This window comes from Physella acuta, unplaced genomic scaffold (assembly GCF_028476545.2).
Source record: "Physella acuta isolate Inbredline_101_S28 unplaced genomic scaffold, ASM2847654v3 ptg002543l, whole genome shotgun sequence".
NCBI classification, from domain to species: domain Eukaryota; kingdom Metazoa; phylum Mollusca; class Gastropoda; family Physidae; genus Physella; species Physella acuta.
This window is the reverse complement of record NW_026734010.1, coordinates 47,501-65,875: the sequence shown is the minus strand read 5'-3', so window position 1 is coordinate 65,875 and position 18,375 is coordinate 47,501. Positions and strand designations below refer to the sequence as shown.

Sequence of the window (18,375 nt, the reverse complement as noted above, 5' to 3'; positions counted from 1 at the left end):
CGGCATGGTGTAATGTTATGGTAAATTTGATTAATGCGCGGGTCACTAGTTAGTTGATCTATCGACTTTACACTACACTTATGACGTAACTGAGGTCATATGATAGACAAACTATGACGTCATAAGACTCGGGTTTGGAAACGTCGGCGGTAGTTTTCATTGTTCAGTAATTCTAACCCTGGATTATATTTATATTTAAACTGTTGAATTTATTTTGTTATTGGTATTTGGGATTAAAAGTTAGGTTTTTCAATTATAGTTCGTGTTTTTATATAGTTCATTCTTTATTAATAATTACGTGAATTTTGTTTTGTAGAAGATCCTTTCTTGTTAGTTTTATGTATGGCTTTATTGTGCTGAGCTCTCAAATTTTAATGTTTAAGTGCCCACACTCAAGTTAAAAGTACGTAAACTCTACTGCATCCAAACTGACTGACGAGTTCACACTTAACGAACCTACCCACAATTTCATTTCGTTTGACATTTCTGTCTCGCTATCAAGCGTGAACATAAAGTTTATTCGTGAACATTTCAACGTTTTTTTTTTCGTTTCAACTACACTGCATATCTCTACACCCACTTCTCCCTCCCCCGACTCCGTTTCTCTTGCTCAGTCCCAACCCCAGCCTGCGACCCCCCCGCCCCCCCCCCCCCCCCCCCCCCCCCCCCCCCCCCCCCCCCCGCCCCCCGAATTCAAACCCCCCACTACCGATCCTGAACAAAACTATCCCTAGATTACAAATCTTACCAAACAGCTGTAATTTTAAATGAAATTCCCCCAATTTCCAGAATCTTCGGGCAAGTCTCGGTCGTCAGGAGCTACCACTCTGGTCAGACAAGGGCAAGTAACTCGCGTTTGATTTACGGCTTTGAAATCGAATCGTCTGCATCACAAAGAGCGGCGGGGCGTTAAGGAAAAAAAAATACCACCCCAAGAATGAATTATGGGATGTTTTGAGGAAAGTCGCCAAAAGCCATGGGATTTTCCCCAAATCGCTGCTAAGCAGTGGGATATCGAATGTATTTTTGAGCATTCAGGGGGGATAAATATAGCCGTACCACACATGCCGTGGTGGGTTAATGCTTGTTTTTTTAATCTCTAACACTCAGAAGAAATTGGTGTTGTTTGGTATTGGTGTTGTTGTTTCAACATTCCGTTGCTAGAAATATCAGTGACAAACAAATTATTTCACTTTCCCCGCTAAAAGCACAACGTATATTATAGTAGGGAACGGCGTGGGTCGAGCGGTTGAGCAAATAATTACTAAACCGGAAGTCTTGAGTTCAGTTCACCGGCTCAAATCTCTAGAGTAAATTCCAAACTGAAGACTGTTCAAATTGCTGACCACACTATCCTCCAATTATCCGAGTCCAGAGAAATAGAGTAACTCTACTTCATCTGCACTATAGTGTGAAAGATTGTTACTTTTTTGCAACTTTGATTTCTAGAAAGTGTTTTGCTTAATTTTGGTGTACGTCTGGAACTTAAACTTGGGCACATTAAGGGGGGGGGGGGGGGTCGGTATACCTCGGGGGTCCTAGGGTCCTCTTTTTTCAAAGTGGAAGGTTGCAACCAGGCACACGCAACACTAAATATAATTTATCTTACAAGGAGAAATGTTAAACTCCATTTCAGGGGACTTCGGTGTCTTGTTCATTCCGATCTGTCATGGTTTATTTTTAGTTCACGGAGGAAAAGATTTACATCCATTCTTTGAAGCTGTGAAATATGTAAATAATATGTAAATGAGGCTCAGACTTGTGGGTGCAAAAAAAATCTAAATTGTATTGGAAGTTTCCGAACTAGGACGATCGCAAGTGTTTAAAACGTGGGCTTACGCGGGTCATTCCGGTTCTTTAAGTTTCTTTAAGTGGATTATTTAAAGTGTGGTTCATTGATTTTTTTTTTTTTTTTTTTGGATGGCAAATTTTTAAACATTTAGAATATTCATTCGAGACGTTTCCGATTCTCCATTGTTCCCGAGAACACTCCGGAAAACAGTGGCTCTATACTGAGTGACAAGAATACCGATGTGCAGGAGACCCGTTAATATTTTTTGTTTCTATTTATTTGTTGGTTAGGTAAACAAAAAGGCGCGTTGGTTGATACATTACACAAGGTAAGTCAAGGAGAAATCGGATCAAATAAAAATAAGTAGATTAAGCCCAAACTGAATCCAAAATAAAAATCTTACTAAGCCCCAAATAAAATTAGATATGAGGAGACTAAAACTGGAATACGGGCTATTGTGAAACAAAAAAGTAAAAAAAAAACAACAGGAATAAAGCAATACAAAACCAGTCTAGGTGCATACTAAATTAGAACAGATTAGAACCAGACTTAAACAAGGACAAAGTAGAGTTGGTGTACAGACTTTTTGTTCGGCGACTACAATAGCCCAGTGTTTTCATATAGGTCGTTGTCCGATCAACAATAAACACGAAGAACGATAACTCTGTTTATTGATCTTGTCGACCTCTTAGGGGAGGGAGTGGTGGGGTTGGGGTCAAAATATCAATTTCTCACAGTCAGAAGTTATACCACTGGGTGGAAGTTGTTTGTTTAGTCGGGTTTTGTGGAAGTTGTTTGTTTTGTTTAGTTTTGTGGAAGTTGTTTGTTTAGTGGGGTTTTGTGGAAGTTGTTTGTTTTGTTTAATTATGTGGAAGTTGTTTGTTGGTTTTTGCGAAGTTGTTGTGTTTGGGTTTTGTGAAAGTTGTTTGTTTAGTTGGGGTTTTATGGAAGTTGTGTTGGGTTTGTGGTAGTTGTTGTGTTTGGTTTTGTTGAAGGAGTTTGTTGGGTTTTGTGGAAGTTGTTTGTTGGGTTTTGATAAAGTTGCTCGTTTTGTCTGGCATTGTTATGTCGTTTCTTTCTTACAGCACGTTAGAAAAATCACCCAGAAAGAGGCGAGATTCGGACTGCGCCAGGCACTAATCCCATTTTTTCTCGTTTTAACCTGATTGGCCTAATCTAACCCTAAACTAACTTAATCCGCTGACCTTTGGAATCGTCAGAAAAATATTTTTTACCAAACCCCACGTTCATTTATAAGCACTGGTAGGTATACACCAACTACTGTAACAGGCTGAACTCTTAAACTGTTTTTTTTATTATTATTTATGAGTAATTAATGCTAGGCCGGGTGTAGTTTGCTTGTCGGTCTAGTGCTTTCTTTTATGGAGGGTCTATTAGAGTGATCTATATGAGTGTTCTGTTTGTAGTTTGTAGTTGGTATTTGGTAGTTTGTGGTATAAAGTTTAAAGTTTGTAATTTGTAGTTTGTAGCACGCACTTGGTAGTTCGTAGGTCATAGGTTCCTTGGTCGTAGGCCGTAGGTCGTAGTTCGTAGGGCTGTAGTTCGTAGCTCTTAAGTCGTAGGTCGTAGGTCGTACCCATCATGGTAATATAAGGATGGTATCAGATAAACTTAATGATGGCACTTATGAATCCTGCTGATATTAATTTAACGATGGTATCAACAAAATATTTAAAGTATGGTACTGACAAAATGAATTTAAGGTTGGTATTATCCAAATGATTAAAGGGTCAGTACTGAAAAAACTCAATTTATTGATTAAATTGAAAAAAAAACCTTTTTAAACTCGTATCAATGAAATTAGTTAAAGGCGGTATCCATAAAATTAATAAGTGGATGATATCCAATAAGGTCATACAACAGTAGAATACACTAAGGTTATATATGGATGATATACCTGTCGCCTATTTCTGTCCAAAACTTATTAGTCTAAAAGTAGACTCTTTTATTTGAAAGTGTGTGTGTGTGTTGGGGGGGGGGGGGGTCAATACCTAGGGTATGCCATATTGAAATAAACAACGATTTATTCTAGTATGACTTTCAGCCATTAATATTTTTCAACACTGTTCGGGAATTTCCAATCTCCCTCCTTTTCCTAAAATCTGTATTACAATTCTTTTTTTTAGAACATATACTAGGTCTATATCGCAGTTTGATTTCCCGAAAATCGCCGAAGATTGAAGGGAAGGCTATTAATTCGAAGATTTTTGCGTTAACCCTAAAGTGGCTGAGTTGTCTTTCTTTTAAATCTTCATGCGAGTCCTCTATTGTAATCTTTACTACCTCCACCCCCCCCTCCCCTTCCCCTCCCCCTCTCTCCTCTACTCTGGAGGGGAGATGACGGGAGTAAGCATAAATGTGAAAAGTGTATTAGCGCGGGGAGACCTAAAGCAATTGCCGGCTTTATGGCTATCGACCGGCTCCATCGAACCGCGCCAGCGAGTAATAGCAGTGTATAACTCCCTGGGTGGTGGGGCGGGGGAGTGGGGGGGGGATGGAGAGACACCAACACCCGTCTCTTTTCAGTGCCGGCGTTCTGAGAAAATTCTAGATAATCATCCCGGTGACCCCTGGTCAAACTTTTAAACCTATACAGCTGTGTCGATAGAATTGGTTGGAGTGGCTTCCCTTTATGATAAAAAGGGACGTAAGGCATCATAGGGGAGAAACATTTTGGGTGGCTTCCCTTTTTTAAAAAAATATATATGCGCTATAAAAAAGAAAAACTTGTGATAAGTAATAATACACTTGTCGATGTTTGGTCATAAACGTCTTGAGATAATATTAGATTGTCGATCTATTTTTCTCATTAATTAGCTCCTCTAAGTTTAACCTTAATTTATAACGAGATACATTTTATAAAACTCACAGGTTTAATATAAATTTTTTAACTTTTTTTTGGAAGGGGGGGGGGACACTTTTACGACTTCATCTAAGAGGAAAACGCTTTCAATGTCCTGTGGTCAAAATTGCAGATAAAGTAGAAAGTAATCATTTCAGACATGTCAGTAAATGACCAAGGTTTATGATGGGATAGTGTGGTCAGCACAATGTCCAGCCAACTTTACTTCCCCTATAGTGAGTCAGATGCCACTCAGCGATATGACACTCAGAGACATGCTACAGACTCTACTCCGAGATTAGAGCTCGAGGGACTGCAGGTGAAGGAGAGTTCATCGTTTACTATAGTAACATCCTAGGAAGAATTATCAGCGCCAATCCCTGCGTCTTTTCTTTCCCATCAGAACATGTTTGATCTAAAAAACTCTAATCTAGATTCACCCCAGCTCTTTAAGATTAACACTCAGTCCCACCCCATCTACCACAGTTCAATTCAAAACAACAACACCCGTCACCTTATTCGACTTAAAGTTTTTTAAAACCTAGTCCTTGAATCGACGCCATGAAAAATGATGAACGTCTTTACCTGGGGTCGGCTCTAAGCACCGGCTAGCCTCAAGAATCTCAAGACATAAATTATTCAACAAGTTATCCGCTCTTTAAAGCCCCGATCTATTGGTTTGACGCTTGTTAGCACGGGAGTTATAGACTTTGTGATCTGTTTCATTTGTCTGGGAAAGTAAAAAAATTATGTGCTAGTAGAAAAACGCAACAAAAAAATACAATTTAATAGTCAAATTTAATATTTAATTGTTTTATAGTTAGGCCCTACTTTGACAAAATCATTTTTTTCTAAATTCCCATCACAGTTTACTTCTTTTAGTTCCGGCTGTAGGCCATGATGTTAGCCAGCTGTACACTGATTCTCAGTTAAATTGGTTTGTATTTAGCAAATCTGTACAAGTAAAAAGGAAAATAAGTAACAAAATTTGGGTCTCATTACTTTTTAACACTTTTGCATCATTCATAGACCTTTCTTTATTTTCTGTTTTAAAACTATGATCATGATCCTTCTAGTAAAAATGTATGTGCATATACAAGTGAGTTTTAAGCTAATCTTTTTTTTTATTATTTTGTCGATGTCAGAGTGATACAGTTCCTTTAACTCGTCCAAAGACTCAATTACCGATGTAAAAAAATTACCAAAATTAAAATAAAATTAAAAGCCGCTGAAATAACACAGCGTAAACAGAATTCAAAGATAGATGTGTTTTTTTTTAAATCAATAAAAAATAGAAGATAAATACTGCAATTATACCATCTTTTGCGTTTTCTTAGTTATGTAATTTATTGTAATTTTTTTTTTTAACAACCGTGGATACTAGTGCGGAGCCTGTATGGTGCGACATTTGATTGTCTACAATACATGGATGTGTTCTGCCAGGAATTTGATCTATGGATGGACCAGAAGTATGAAACAAAACTAAATATCGTGACTCCTTAAAGAAATCATAACAATATCAGAATTTTTTTTTTCGAGAGTACCCGACTGTGACGTCACCACTGACCTCCGACCTGATCTAAAATTAAAGACTCGTCTAGGCAAGGCGAGGGAATCGTGACTCGGACGTTTGCAACTTGATTTAGATCTCCGCGCAGACGTCACTAAATATTCATTAGTTTCCGGGGGGGGGGGGGGTTCAGCTCAATATATAGATCTATATTCTATTTTTTTATTTCCTGGAAGATTGTAACGAATCGGTTACACAATTGACCTGTTCGTGTTTTTGTTTAGTTTTTGATAATTTGATGGAAAATATGGATTATCCTGGGGGTATATGTCACGGTGGGTGGGGGAGGGGGTTCGTGCCCAAAGGTCATTGACCCGGCCTATTTTTCAGTGTACTATTTTATTTAATGGTTTTAGTCACAGTGGTTCAATTATTTTGTGATTTAATTTTAAGGGAAAATGAACAAATAATTACAATAATTAAACGAAATACAACAATTTCAGATACTATTTAATCGGGGGGGGGGGAATCTTGGAACTTTTTGGGGGCCCAGTTAAATTTCCCCGAGGGGGGGGGGTTACTGCGTAAGATTTATGTTAAATAAAAAAATATAATTTTTCTATTTCGTCCGGGGGTGGGTCGGTGATGTGCTACGGAGCCAATGCCCAACCCCACCCCCCCCCCCCCCCCTCCCCTCCTCACCCCAACCAAAAAAAACCTGAAAGAACACACTGTCTAAAGGGTAAGGACAAGCTTTTACCAGATTAAACAACGCATGAGATTCAGTTGCTGCTTTAGAAGGGATTTAGTTGATGTAAAGGTGGATTAGGAGGATTTTTTAAACAGCTTTTTTGTGTATGATGATTGTTTGCGTTGGTTGGCCTTTTGTTCGGGGAGGTGTTGTAAGGCATCGGTCTGCTATAACAAGGGCTAAGAAGTCGGTAGTGTTATGATGTATGTGGGTGATCTACTGCCCGTCCAAGGACACAGTGTTTAATGCGGGGACAATATCAGCATACACAATCATAAGCATACACAATCACAAGCATACACAATCACAAGCATACACAATCGCAACAATCATACACAATCGTAACAATCATACACAATCTCAACAATCATACACAATCGCAACAATCATACACAATCGCAACCAATCATACACAATCGCAACAATCATACACAATCGCAACAATCATACACAATCGCAACAATCATACACAATCGCAACAATCATACACAATCGCAACAATCATACACAATCGCAACAATCATATAAATAAACATGAGTCGGTGAGGTAGAGTCGGTAATGCTCATGATTACTAAACTGAAAAGTCCCAGAGTTTCGAATCCCAAGCCAGAAGAGGCTCTATAGCTGGGGACAGCAACCCATCTAGGAAAAAAACTACAAAATCAAACAGCTGCTGCCTTGTAGTTTGTTATTGGTTGGACAAAAGGTATGGAAGCAAATCCAGAAAGAAAAGCTGTCTGAAATTGGAGCATATTTGGCACATATAATGTTGACAAGTAATACTTAATTGTGTTGGAGGAAATCATGTCCAACATTACTTTAAGAACGAAGAAGAAGAAGAAATAAGAAATGCAATTAAATAAGCACAACATAAAAAGCACTTAAGCAAAAAAAAAAACAGAAAGAAACGAACATAAACACGAATAAATAATAAATATACAAGCAAAATAACGCTACATTGTAGAAACACGATTACCATAATGCAATAATTGTATTGATTTTTTTTTTACAACTAATTGTCCGTAGGCTGAGAATAAAATAGTTCGTGTGATTTTTTATACCATTAGCATAAGAAGAAATTGTGCGATAAGCAATATGTAAAACCGCATAAAATGTCTCTATCCAGAGGCTGGGTACGCGTTAAAACTGAACAAACTCGGGGATACCCTATAAACGCAAGCTTAAGAACCAAACTCAAGACTTTTGGTGTTAGCGGACAGTGCCCTTTACAACCACGCCTCATTTTTCAATAATAAACACACACAAAAACACACAAATAGGTACACACATGTAGTTAGAGCTTTATTTTTTATTTTCCAAGAATATGATGGCTGGTTCGTAATCCGAATCAAAATTCGTAATACGGGACAACTTTTCGCCCGTAAAACAATATGTAATAGGTGAATTGTTCATAATGCTGAGACATTCCTAACAGGTAACGTACTTAATAATGTGAGTTCGTAAAATGAAGTGGATTTAATTGTGAGAGTTCGCATCTCGAGGTATTACGTTATACTAAAAGATCGTAAAACGAGACGACCTTAAAAAATAAAATTCGTAATACGAGACGTACATATAACATAGTTATATAACATAGTTTTTTTTAGATTGCAAGTTGATCTAATAATGTGAAATCAATTCACAATTTAATTACCAAACTTTACTTGAATAATTTGATTAGCAAGTGCCTCTATGCACACGAGAATGAGGTTTCATAGTTAACATAGTTTCTGAAAAATGCAATGCCAAGAAATTGCTATTTCTGCCTCGTTGTTTGTTATGAGTCAACACATTGAAAAGAGACGTCACGATTATAATGCAAGCTCGACAATAACTTGGGGAAAAAAACAACGACAAATAGATTCGACAGCGATTATTTTCAATCCTGGCATTCAAACGACTGGCTTATAATGCCCGTCCGTCGTTGGCAGAGCGCGTAAATCGCTTCTTAAATATAAAGTACTTCTGTCACCAGGTATCGCACAGGTAAAAAAAAAACAATCTCCTGGTCCATGTTTCTATTTATAGCAATTTCTACTTTTTATCCATCGAGGTTTTAATTGTTATGTCTTGATTGATTTTTTTTCATTAGCCTTGTTCTTATATAGCGTGTAGAGGCATTGTCTTTAGAGTTACAGATAAAACCATTTCATATTTAGTTTACCGTTTTATGATCATTGATTCTTTTAAACTAAGTTTATTAGAAGTTACTTTTAATAAATCAATAAATTTATTTCTGAACAAATGGGGAAAAATTTACTTTTATAAATAAACAAACATATCTGCGTTAACATTTAAATTTAAACACCGCTATAAATGGCTAGAGCAAAGCCTAGCCGATACGGCTAGTTTTTATATATTATATGCCCTAGGACACAGCGACCACAAACATGTTTTTTTTCTGAAAACCAAACCCTACACATAGTATCTAGGCAGGACAACGTGATATATAGAAACACAACCACATCTCAGAACGTGATATAGAACCACAACCACATCTTTCAAGGTGATATAGGACTACATGGAATGGGCAACAACATCCCCAGAAATTTGCGACACAACTAGACAGCCTGGTGACTCCCTTACACAAGGATAGTCTTGTGACTCCATAGACAGTCTGCTAACTCCCCTATTCAACCTGGTGACTCCCCTAGTAAACCTGGTGACTCCCCTAGTAAACCTGGTGACTCCCCTAGTAAACCGGGTGGCTCCCCTAGTAAACCGGGTGACTCCCCTAGTAAATCTGGTGACTCCCCTAGACAAGGAGAACCTGGTGACTCCCCTAGACAAGGAGAACCTGGTGACTCCCCTAGACAAGGAGAACCTGGTGACTCCCCTAGACAAGGAGAACCTGGTGACTCCCCTAGACAAGGAGAACCTGGTGACTCCCCTAGACAAGGAGAACCTGGTGACTCCCCTAGACAAGGAGAACCTGGTGACTCCCCTAGACAAGGAGAACCTGGTGACTCCCCTAGACAAGGAGAACCTGGTGACTCCACTACATAAGGACAACTGTGACTCCCCTACTAAACCTGGTGACTCCCCTAGTAAACCGGATGACTTCCCTAGTAAACCGGGTGACTCCCCTCCACAGCGACCTTGGTTTTACTGCCACGTCAGCATCTCCGCGGCCTTGATCCCGGGATTTAACATTCTGCACCTCCCCCTCCCCCCCCCCCCCCCCCCCCCCTCTCCTCCCGACCACATCCAATGCATAGATTTCCATTACAAATCAAGACATAATTGTAACGTAAAATAAACTGCTACCGACTGAATAACACATTCATTCTGTTGTTGGTGAAGTATACGCTGCGTGCACACAAATCGGGCGTTAGATGTGGTTAGCCTGCCTTGAGAAGGTCATTAAGTTTCTCGGGTAATAGGAGGTGGAGGGGTACAACATGGGCGTGAAGTTTGGGGGGAGGGTAACATGGGGGGGGGGGATGGATAAGTTTGGAGGGGGGAGGTAAAAGGTAACAATCTTGGGGGCACGTTTCGAGGGGGTGTAAAAACTTGGAGGGGCCGCGTTTCAAAATATATGTGTTAGGTGAAGTAGAGTCCATCTGTTTCTATGACCACGGTATATAGTGTTGTCAATATTACGCCCTGCCGCCTTAATTTCCCTAACGTGTCAGGTCCCCATCAGAGCTGGGTGGACTTAGGGACGTTAAGAAGTCACAGGTCGGAACCGAGATCTAAACTAGAAACTATCGGGCTAGCAGTCAAACGCCCCACCACTCGACCACGCCGCCAACGAGTTTAATAAACCAGTGAATGCCGAGGTTTAAAATCATGAATTAGGAAATTTGATATATTTTTTTCACTCCATTTTTTAAAATTCTTTTTAAAATGAAAAAAACAACTTTTAAATATCATCAAATTAAATACTAGAACATTCTTTCTGCAAGACAGGAAAAAAAACGGACGTATTGGTTTTGAGAAACCCTGGAAGAAATTTTACCGTGACTTATTTTAGTTCATCTAGTATCCGAATTGGGGAAGGCAAAGTCGGATGGTAGAGCTGACGGATGTTAAAATCCGAAAGTCTCGGGTTCGGATCCCGGGCTTTAAGTGTGTATGACGTCCTTGAGTCCACTCAGTTTTGATGGGTACCTGGCTCACGTTAGGGGAATCCAAGGCGGCTAGGCATAGTCTTGAAAAACTGTATGCCGTGGTCAGTGAGACAGATGAACTCTACTTCATCTGCCCCGTGTGTCTTGGGCACGAAAGAAAAAAGATGGCGGATGGTTACCAGACTATGTAGGCTACTAGTTTATTTTTCCTTTAGTTTGAAAAGACGTGTAAGCAATCACCGGACTAATTATAATTAATCTACTGCAGCTGCAAGTGTTTGCATTGATCACGTGACGATGTGATTGAGGCGGAACGTCTACCCTGTCATTGGGCCATCGAATTTACGTCCAGGGTGGGGGTGGGGGGGGGGGGAGGTGTTGAACAAGAGATAATTGTTTTATTTATTTTAATGGGCACAACATGTGACGTCAAATGTCACGTGTGACGTCATCACGAGTAAATGTCACATCTGACATTTGTTGTTGTGCTCGTGTAGGTCACGTGATCTGGTTGGTGGGTTATCGAGTTTTGTAAATGCATAGGGGTGGGGTAGGTCAGGGTGGGGTGTAATTTAGGGAGAGGAGAAGGTAACGAAGGGATGTAGGTCATGAGAGCAGAGTTTCTTCCAGGCATCTCTACCGCCCCGAACAAGATGAATTTTACATAATAAAAATACACTTTTACTATAGTCCGCCCCCCCCCCCCCGAAAAATGTTAACCGCCCCCCCCCCCCGAACATTTCAAGTGCCCCCCGGAGAAAAAAGTCTGGAAGAAACACTGTATGGGAGGGTGTAAGACAGTGAAGGGTGTAGATTATGGCGTCATGGAGGGGTGTAGGTCAGGGTGGGGTGTAGGTCAGGGTGGGGTGTAGGTCAGGGTGGGGTGTAGGTCAGGGTGGGGTGTAGGTCAGGGTGGGGTGTAGGTCAGGGTGGGGTGTAGGTCAGGGTGGGGTGTAGGTCAGGGTGGGGTGTAGGTCAGGGTGGGGTGTAGGTCAGGGTGGGGTGTAGGTCAGGGTGGGGTGTAGGTCAGGGTGGGGTGTAGGTCAGGGTGGGGTGTAGGTCAGGGTGGGGTGTAGGTCAGGGTGGGGTGTAGGTCAGGGTGGGGTGCAGGTCAGGGTGGGGTGCAGGTCAGGGTGGGGTGCAGGTCAGGGTGGGGTGCAGGTCAGGGTGGGGTGCAGGTCAGGGTGGGGTGCAGGTCAGGGTGGGGTGCAGGTCAGGGTGGGGTGCAGGTCAGGGTGGGGTGTAGGTCAGGGTGGGGTGTAGGTCAGGGTGGGGTGTAGGTCAGGGTGGGGTGTAGGTCAGGGTGGGGTGTAGGTCATGGTGGGGTGTACTTTAGGAGGTGTTATACAGTGAGGGGGTGTGGGACAGTGATGGTTGTAGGTGATGCAGGTGTGTACATTGACTTGGATTACCTTGAATTACAACGTAAAGCGCAGATTTACAACGCCAATGTTTAAAACTAGGATTACACTTGATTACCTCTTGAATAAAAGATGTAATCTCTTCTAACAGAATATTTTTTATTGCGCTACAAATAAGCTCTTCAATTTCTTTTTCGTCGTTAATGTTTAGTGTTGAGATTCCCTCCAACACAATTAAGAATTACGTGTCAACTTGCTATGCACCGTTGACCCCGATTTCAGTAGTAGTTTGTTGGGATTCCCTCCAACACAATTAAGAATTACTTGTCAACGTGCTATGCACCGTTGACCCCGATTTCAGTAGTTGTTTTATTTTGGAGTTGTCTCTCCTAGAAGAGTTGTTGATCCAAGTTATCGAGCCTGATCAGCCCCGGGGGTTCGAACTCAAGACCTTTCGGTTTAGCAACCTTGAGCTTTACCGACTCGACCACGCCGACCCCCATTGTTCAAGTTTAGAAATATAATAAAAGAAGGCAGGTATTTTAATTCATTTTTGTTTGTCTCAAATCACAAATCATGTCTCAAATGTCTAATCCAACTTCAAATGACATATCCTGGCTCAAATGACATATCTGGATCAAATGACATATCCTATTACTCAAAACAAAATCCCTTTGGATTGTAAACATTTCGCTCCCTGTAACTAAAAATCACATTTCTACGATGTTGCAACGGATTTAAAAACAACAGATGATAAAAGATGAACAGACTTTGTTTTCCCTATAGGATAGACAAATGTCAAGGGTCAAGTAAGAACTCACAACATTGAGATAAATATTTACACAAATAGTGTCATGAAGTGTTCGTTCTATTATAAACACGTGTCGTGTTTCATTATGTGAAATATGGTGCGATACAAAAACATACAGCACAGATACGCACGCACACATATACAAATTACAAACACATCTATAAAGACTATTGTGTCCCATTTTTAAAAATTGAAACTGGTCTTTTTTTCTTGTAACCGTTGAAAAAAGGATTGACACTTTGTATGACTTTCGGCTATGACAAGTCGACACTTTGTATGACCTTAGGCTACGACAAGTCGACACTTTGTATGACTTTCGGCTGTGACCCACCAAACATTTCTGTCTAGACCGAGTGAAAAACAACTCACGCAAATGGATTCCAACTCACTGAACTCGGTCAAGGTCGTCTTGTCATGGGCTAGGACTTGACAAAATCATTTTATTTTTTTTGTCTCCATTTCTTCTTTGATTTAACCCTTCAATACCCCCTCCCCCCCCACACACACACTCCGCCCAGCATATCTTTGGGCGATGTTATGCTACGTTTATCTTCATCTAAATAGTGACATATGAAGGCTTCTACACGTCTATATCAGCGTGTCCCCCAATCAACATACGGGTCATCAATCAACATACAGATTCCCCCATCAACATATGAGAATCCTGACCCCCCCCCCCGCCCCAACCATCACGCTGGGCCCACATCAACATACGAGGACCCCCACCCCACCCACCATCATACTGGGCCCATATCAACAAACTGGACCCCCATCAACATATGGGACCCCCATCAACGGGTCTACGACAAATTCCCGAAAGACACTTGCCCGAATGCCGTTTGCCCGAAGGCCGAATTCCCGAATGGACACTTGCCCGAATGCGACAAATGCCCGAATGGACACTTGCCCGAATGCGACAAATGCCCGAATTGACACTTGCCCGAATGCGACAAATGCCCGAATGAACACTTGCCCGAATGCGACAAACGCCCGAATGGACACTTGCCCGAATGCGACAAATGCCCGAATGGACACTTGCCCGAATGCGACAAACGCCCGAATGGACACTTGCCCGAATGCGACAAACGCCCGAATGGACACTTGCCCGAATGCGACAAATGCCCGAATGAACACTTGCCCGAATGCGACAAATGCCCGAAAGCCACTTGCCCGAAGGCCGTTTGCCCGAAAAATGTTTACAATATATATTACCAAATAATCATTCGTAATCAATTATGATATGAAATGTTGATAAATAATACATATCTAAGCAAAAAGAAAAGAAACAAAATAATATTATATATTACTACGCAGACATTCTTAATTAATTTGTATTAGCTATATAAAAAGTGTACAAACATATTTTCTCTTCTATCTATGAAACAAGACAAAAATATCATTTTCATTTATCTCAGGATTTAAAAACGAAATTTGCTATCTTTGTTAAGTAACCGCTTTAACACATTGTCTAAACAGGGTGCATTAAATGGAGATCAAACATATTTGACTACGTTTAGTTTTTAACATCGCCACCTAGACCTCGCCTCATTCTTTTGTTAAATCATCACCACTCAAGTTAAGCGTAATAAGATAAATCAAACAAACGCGCCTCTGTTCAATGTTGCGAGACGCCGCGCCGCCTACGCCGTGCCATAAAAGCTATATAACCACCGCAACACGTCGGCTAAACAAGGTGTTCAAAACTTACATCAAAAGAATGGTAAGAAACCACCGCCATCATTACCCTACATTTATTAACGAACAAAGAAGTTTTTTTTACAACAATTTCTCACGTTTAAAAAATAAAAGCTAAATTTTAAAAATATTACAAATTTGTTTTTTTTTTGCTTAGAATTGTGTTTATTATCAAAATTTCAAACTAGAATTGAATAAGAATGTCTATTTGGTAATATTATTTATTACCTAATATTAACATTTTTCGGGCAAACGGCCTTCGGGCAAGTGTCCATTCGGGCATTTGTCGCATTCGGGCAAGTGTCCATTCGGGCGTTTGTCGCATTCGGGCAAGTGTCCATTCGGGCGTTTGTCGCATTCGGGCAAGTGTCCATTCGGGCATTTGTCGCATTCGGGCAAGCGTCCATTCGGGCATTTGTCGCATTCGGGCAAGTGTCCATTCGGGAATTTGGCCTTCGGGCAAACGGCATTCGGGCAAGTGTCTTTCGGGAAAACGTCCGGCTCCCCCCATCAACATACAATACCCCCATCAACATACAAGCCCCCCCCCCCCTTTCATCATATGGGGTCCCATCAACATACAGGTTCCCCATCAACACATAGGCTCAACATACGAGATCCATCTAAACATGCGTGTCCCCCATCAACATACGGGTAATCTCCCATCAAATCGCCCCCTCCTAGAGTATAAATACAACATGGCTGTCCACATCAGCTGGCCAATACATAACACGACAGCATCTAGCATGTTTCTTATCATCGCTTCCGGGCCTCTGACCTTAACCAGGATCAAAGCCAGCTGACACCGACACACCACATTCTTCTCCTTATGACCTTTTACCCCGTCATATACTTTCATAGCTACACACACACGCACATTCACGTACTCACACACGCACACATAAAACCATAAGCTGCTAACACTTGTTAATGCTGTGCAACCCCCTAACATAACCCCCATGCAGAAAAACCATTTTCTCCTATTCATATACAGAAGTTTATTTTTAAAATCTAACCCCAAAGCAAAAGACCTCTTTACTTTGCTATGAAGAAAGACCCCCTTTACTTAATCCTTACCTAAACGACCCCTTTACTTTGCTACGGTAATAGTTTAAGAAATACCCCAATAGCGTTAACCCTATAAAGAACAATCACCCGTAGCTAAAATGTGAACAGAAGAACACCCTCTTACTTAAGCCATATGAAGAAAGACCCCTTTTACCACTGAAGAAAGACCCCCTTATTTACCCCCCCCCCTTTCCTTATCTATAAATAACCATCTGTATCAGCCCCTTTACTGGACCCTACTAAAAAAGATCTCCTACCCCTTCCTAAACCCTATTAAGACTAAATTACATAACTTTGTAACAATCCCACAACGTTATATAACCCCCAAAACGTTAACTAAACCCTGTAAAGACACCCCCCCACACACACACACAGACACACATACACACACACTTTGCTAACTAACCCATGTGAAGACACCCCCCCCCCCCCACAACGTTACCTAACCCATGTAAAAACTGCCCACAATATTAACTAACCCCTTATAAGGACCCCACGTTACCTAACCCTGCACCACTGTACCCCCCCCCCCACCCCCACCCACCCCCGGCTCACCGACCCCCGACCGTTGTAACGCTTCGTGTTTGACGCGTTCTATTTATAGCCCTACTCCGCGGCACCAACTGTGAGTACTCACCCAGTAAGCCGATCTGGAGTATTGACACACACCTGTGACATTTTCAGCGACAGCTGAGCCGACGATACCCCCACAGTGAGGCGGTGGGGGTGGGGACACAACTTGTGGTTGGGGGGGTCGAGGAAATTGAGAGCCTGACACTAACGTAAATACATTGATATATTTTGAAAATAGTTGTTTTATATACAAGTTTCAACTCTAGAGTAGGGCGAGGATGAGGTGTTTCAGCTAATCGTCGGAATTTAGTTTATGTAGTGGTTGAAACAGGTCGTGTAGGAGACGCCAGAAATCTATACATGCAGATTTGAAGTTTGAAACTAATCGTCGGGGTTTCTGATTAGATTCTGTAGTAGCTGATACAGGTCGTGTAGGGGACGCCAGAAATCGATACATGCACGTTAGCATGTGGACCGCATGTGTATAATGGCTCTGTTTGTCAACCAGCGTCCGGTTTATTGAACGGTTATCATACCTGAAAACTGGATTGGTTAACCGGTTCAAGGAACGGTTATGATACCAAGCGGAATGGTTAACCGGTTCAAAGAAAGGTTATAATAACCGAAAAATCCGGACTGCCTAACCGGTTGATGGAACGGTTATGATACCAGAAACCGGACTGGTTAATAAGATGGACTATAATCCGGTTAAAAAGCAGGACCATGAGACGGTTCTTAACAATATATGTGAACCGTTCAATAAACAATGCAATACGTCGATTCTAGCTGGATAAATAAAACAGTCGCTAAATATTTTCTATCTGATTTGAGCTGCTGGTCTTGTCGTTTTGTTTACAGCTTTAATGTTCAAGTGACAAGGCTTAGATGTATCAGCCCTAATAGGTACCCCGCATAAATTGGGCAACAGATCATGCGTATAGATTTTCCCCTCTTCTGCGCTGTTTTCGCAGATTCACAGTTCAACTCTACTTCCCCTATCCCAGGCTGTACAGTATGGATGTAACATCAAATTTACCTGCGATAGCACGCGCCGTGTGTCAGACCCTCTCTAAAAATTGAAACTCAGAGGAAACATATTCAGAAGTTTTCCTATCTTACTGTCAATGGGGAAGACTTAAATACCATGTAAATAACCTTAAAAAGCTAACATGTAAAACCGCATATGGCTGCTATAATATGATACCATATTAAAACCTCGTCCTATTTTCATCGATGATTTTGTTTTATTTGTAAAAGGAAAATGTTTGGTTATGAAACTTTTATTGACATAAATACAAGAGGAGTATACTCAAATTTAAAAACGTGGTAAAGGAAAAAGTATAATCTACTCCAATGTGTAGCCTGAAGTGGGTCATGGTATTTGTTTTTGGTCGTTGACCTTCCGGACTCGAGCCCGGTATCTGAACTCAAGACCTTCGGGTTAGCAGTCGTAGGCTCTGCCTGCCGACCACGCCGCCTTCCACGCTATTGCAAGCTGATCTTATAATGTGAAATCAGTTCACAAATTAATTACCAAACTTTACTTGAATAGTTTTATTAGTAAGTGCCTCTATGAAAACGAGAATGAGGTTTCAAACAAATCAAAATAGCATTAATAATTTTAAAAATTAACAATTTAGTAATTTAATAATTAAGTGGTGATCTTCCATAATGAAGTTAACTAAGAGATAAATTGTTTAATAATTTAATAATAAGTTATAATCTTCCCGAATTTTTTCTTTAAAAAAAACACTTATATAACGCCACTGTGTATCAATTTCAGCATATTTACGCTTCGGCCAAAGGCATTCGTCAGACAAGCGTCTGTTTTTCTATCCGACCTAAATTTCGGATGATAGAAATCAACACAACGTCCA

At 40.9% G+C, this 18,375-nt stretch overlaps 1 pseudogene; it reads left to right on the top strand.

The window, feature by feature from the left end:
* The first annotated feature begins 789 nt into the window (after positions 1 to 789).
* The window catches only part of LOC131933532 (uncharacterized), a 26,198-nt pseudogene continuing 8,612 nt past the window's right edge, over positions 790 to 18,375 (top strand).